The sequence below is a fragment of the Cebus imitator genome, unplaced genomic scaffold (genome assembly GCF_001604975.1).
Source record: "Cebus imitator isolate Cc_AM_T3 unplaced genomic scaffold, Cebus_imitator-1.0 Scaffold823, whole genome shotgun sequence".
Taxonomy (NCBI): domain Eukaryota; kingdom Metazoa; phylum Chordata; class Mammalia; order Primates; family Cebidae; genus Cebus; species Cebus imitator.
This window is the reverse complement of record NW_016108138.1, coordinates 193,961-198,761: the sequence shown is the minus strand read 5'-3', so window position 1 is coordinate 198,761 and position 4,801 is coordinate 193,961. Positions and strand designations below refer to the sequence as shown.

Sequence of the window (4,801 nt, the reverse complement as noted above, 5' to 3'; positions counted from 1 at the left end):
GCAACCTCCACCTCTTGGGTTCAGGCAATTCTCCTGCCTCAGCCTCCTGAGTAGCTGGGATTACAGGCACGCGCCACCATGCCCAGCTAATTTTTTGTAGTTTTTAGTAGAGACGGGGTTTCACCATGTTGACCAAGATGGTCTTGATCTCTTGACCTTGTGATCCACCTGCCTCGGCCTCCCAAAGTGCTGGAATTACAGGCTTAAGCCACCGCACCTGGCCCGCTGATTATATCTTTTTAAGATGTATATTTATTAACAGATATTTACAATAATTTATCTGCTCTTGTTTTTCAAATTTTAGAGAATAATTATAAATGTTTTCTGACCCATTATGGTAATGGTAAGGAATTCTTTTTTTTTTTTTTTTTTTGGTGCCATGACTCGGATATGAAAAGGAATTCTATTGTATGTATGTTTCCCAGGAACTTGTGCATTTTTTATGATTATGTGTTGTTTTCTTGCATCATGTTATTTTCAGTGGAAATAATCTTTTTTCAGCATCTTTGATATATGGGCCATATGCAATGCCAATATACTGTCTTAGGATTTGGTTCATTTTGGTCTTCTTTTTTTTTTCTTTGGTAGGACATTTTTGCTGATGATTATTATTCTCACTTGACAGCTATTTTTCTTCAGGACTTTGAGAATATCACACAGTTTTCTTCTGGCCTGCAATTTTTTTTTTTTTTTAACTCACTGTTTAGTGTGTAAGTCTATGCTTATAAATGACACATCAGCTTTATCTTGCAGCTCTTGAGATTCTCTCATCTGTGACATTTTAAATTGTTCTTATATATGTGTTTTTGATAAATACCTTGTGTGTGTATTTTAGTTTGTTGAGCTTCTTCATTTTTATTTTTATTTATTTATTTTTTTTGGAGACAGAGTCTCACTCTGTCCCTAGGCTGGAGTGCAGTTCTGCGATCTCAGCTCACTGCAACCTCCACCTCCTGAGTTCAAGCCATTCTCTTGCCTCAGCCTCCGGGTAGCTGGGACTACAGGCACACGCCACCACACCCAGCTAATTTGTGTATTTTGAGTAGAGATGGGGTTTCACAGTGTTGTCCAGGACGGTCTTGATTTCTTGACCTTGTGATCCACCCTCCTCGGCCTCCCAAAGTGCTGGAATTACAGGTGTCAGCCATGCTCAGCCAAACTTTTTATTTTTATGCCATTTTTTTCTTTTGGAATTGGTTAGTTATCTCTTTTTGTATTTTTTACCTCCACAATTACTGTTTTTACAATACTTTTAATATTTTTGCTAATTTTCAGTTTTTCTGATTTTCAGTAATTGTGCTCCTTTTACTCATTATTCAACTTATTTTAAATTTCTAAAATTACATATTTTTATTTTATGATGATTGCTTTATGAAAATTTTATAATTTTTTTGATGGGGCCATGTTTCCCTAATATTTTGCATACATTGTAATCTTTGAAACTTAGACATTAAAAAAAGAAAAAAGCTACCTGTCACCTGGGTCTAGTAAGTGGAATAATTTGTCATTTTAATTTCTTTTAGTTCTGTGTTCTCCTTTTGCTGAAAACCTTTGGCCCGAGCAAGACATGAAAGATTTTTTCCAAAAAGTCATACTGAGGAGATATGATAAATGTGGACATGAGAATTTACAATTAAGAAAAGGCTGTAAAAGTATGGATGCATGTAAGGTGTGCAAAGGAGATTATCACGGACTTAACCGATGTCTGATAACTATCGAGAGCAAATTATATCAATGTGATAAATATGTGAAAGTCTTTTATAAATTTTCAAATTCAGGTAGACATGAGATAAGACACACTAAAAAGAAAACATTGAAATGTAAAGAATGTGGCAAATTGTTTTGCATGCTTTCACAACTAACTCTACATAAGAGAATTCATATTAAAGAGAATTCCCACAAATGTGAAGAATGTGGAAAAGCCTTTAACCGGTCCTCATACCTTACTTGACATAAGAGAATTCACAGTGGAGAGAAACCCTGCAAATGTGAAGAGTGTGGCAAGGCTTTTAACCGGACCTCATACCTTACTCGACATAAGAGAATTCACAGTGGAGACAAACCCTGCAAATGTGAAGAGTGTGGCAAAACCTTTAACCAGTCTTCATACCTTACTCGACATAAGATAATTCATAGTGGAGAGAAACCCTACAAATGTGAAGAATGTGGCAAAGCCTTTAACCGATCTTCACACCTTACTCGACATAAGATAATTCATACTGGAGAGAAACCCTACAAATGTGAACAGTGTGGCAAAGCCTTTAACCGATCCTCATACCTTACCCAACATAAGAGAATTCATACTGGAGAGAGACCCTACAAATGTAAAGAATGTGGCAAAGCCTTTAATGACTTCTCAGCCCTTACTCGACATAAGACAATTCATACTGGGGAGAAACCCTACAAATGTAAAGAATGTGGCAAAGCCTTTAATTACTTCTCAACTCTTACTCGACATAAGATAATTCATACCGGAGAGAAACCCTACAAATGTGAACAGTGTGGCAAAGCCTTTAACTGGTCTTCACACCTTACTCGACATAAGATAATTCATACTGGAGAGAAACCCTACAAGTGTGAACAGTGTGGCAAAGCCTTTAACTGGTCTTCACACCTTACTCAACACAAGAGAATTCATACTGGAGAGAAACCCTATAAATGTAAAGAATGTGGCAAAGCCTTTAAGCAGTCCTCAACTTTTACTCAACATAAGATTATTCATACTGGAGAGAAACCCTACAAATGTAAAGAATGTGGCAAAGCCTTTAACGACTTCTCAACACTTACTCAACATAAGATAATTCATACTGGAAAGAAACCATACAAGTGTAAAAATGTGGCAAAGCATAAGGTAATTTATACTGGAAAGAAACCCTACAAATGTGAAGAATGTGGCAAACCTTTTAATTGTTTCTCAAACTTTACTGTACATAAGAGAATTCATGCTAGAGAGAACCCCAACAAATGAGAAGAATGTGGCAATGCTAGTAACCATTCCTCAAACCTTACTAAACATAACCCATGATGGAGAAAAACCCTATAAATGTAAAGAATGTGTCAAAGCTTTTAACGGTTCCTCAGTCTTTACTAAACATAAGGGAATTCATAATAGAGAAACCCTACAAATCTGAAGAATGTGGGCTGGCTTTTAACAAATCATCAACATTTACTAAGCACAAAATAATTAATACTGGATGGAAACCCTTCAAATGGGATGACTGTGGCATAGCCTTTACCCAGTTCTCAACTCTTACTAAACATGAGAATTCATGTAGAAGATAAAGCCTACAAATATGAAGAAAGTGAGAAAGCCTTTAAAAGTTCTCACCCCTTATTACACATAATTTATACTGGACAGAAATCCTAAAGTGTGAAGAATGTCACAAAGCCCTTAACAACTTCTCAATTCTTAATAGATACAAGATGATTTATACTGGAGTGAAACGCTACAATCCTGAATGATGTCACAGTGCTTTTAACAACACCTCAAAGTTTTCTAAACAAAAAATATATATACTAGTGCAAAACTCTAGAGACATAAAGAATGTGAAAAAGCTTTTAAATGGTTTTCACAGTTGATTGCAGGTAAAATAATTTATACTGGAGATAACTCCAAGAGTGAAGAATACGGCAAAACTCCTAACCAGCGTTCACAACTTGTTGCATAGGGAAGCATTTATACTTGAGAAATGGTGTACAGATATAAAGAATGTGGCAAAGTCAGTAATATCTGCCCATCATATTATGCAACAGCAGAGTTTATATTTAATAAAAGTATTATAAATACAATTACTGTCAAATGATCTTTTAGAAACATAAGCATTTAAAATGAAGAAGTTTATTCTGAAGACAAACGTTATAAATACAAAGAGGGTTGTAGTACTTTTACTTGTATCACAGATTTTATTGTACATATTTTGTACCAGAGAATAACTCAAAGCAGTTGCTCAAACTGTTTAACATTAGGGAATTTATATTGGAGAAAATTCAGCCAATGTAATGAATTTGGAAAAAGGCTTTTTCAAAATCTGTAGCTTAGAAAATGCCAGAGAGCTCATACTAAAATGTACTTTTGCAGGTGCAGTAAGTATGAAAAAATACTTAATTCAAATTGATATTTATGTAAATATCAGAGAATTAACAGTAGAAATATCTAAGGCGCTGACACTTCAGACATTACACTAAATCAGAGTGCTGGGTATAGAAAATCCAAAACTACAGTTGGTAAATAAATTAATTTTATATAACTTTAAAACGAGTAGAAATTCCTTTAAAAAGTTATAATTACATTCAGGTATACTTTTTTGATAAGATTTAAAAGTTTTTAAGAGTAAATAATGGTGTGATTCAACTCAAAATGTAAGCTGCATGATAAGAATCTAAGTGGAGAGGCTCTTTATGGTTAACTTTCTCAGTAATGTATGAGGTAGCTGTTCAGAGTAATATTCTTTCCTGTCATGAGAGAAAAACATTTTTAATTTTAGTAAAATGTAAATTAAAATTAATTAAAATAGTAGCATATAATTTTACTAATTGTACTTTTATTTAGTAAAATGCAGAACATTTCAAAATGTTTAGATTATGTGCGGACTTAATTTTTAATTAAATATTTTCTTTTACCATGCTAAGACTATTACACATTCTGGCTGGGTATGGTGGCTCATGCCTATAATCTCAGCATTTTGGGAGGCTGAGGTGAGCAAATCACTTGAGGGCAGGAATTTGAGACCAGCCTGGCCAAAATGGTGAAACCCTGTCTCTACAAAAACACAATAAATCAGCCACACATGGTGGTGGGCAC

The 4,801-nt window shown here is 34.6% G+C and overlaps 1 pseudogene across 1 annotated transcript in view; it reads left to right on the top strand.

The window, feature by feature from the left end:
• Positions 1-3,789, top strand: part of LOC108297625 — a 31,703-nt pseudogene extending 27,914 nt beyond the window's left edge. The window contains exon 4 of the transcript XR_005198610.1: positions 1,524-3,789. The product of XR_005198610.1 is annotated as a zinc finger protein 737-like (transcript). The remainder of the gene's footprint in view (positions 1-1,523) is intronic.
• Positions 3,790-4,801: the final 1,012 nt, after the last annotated feature.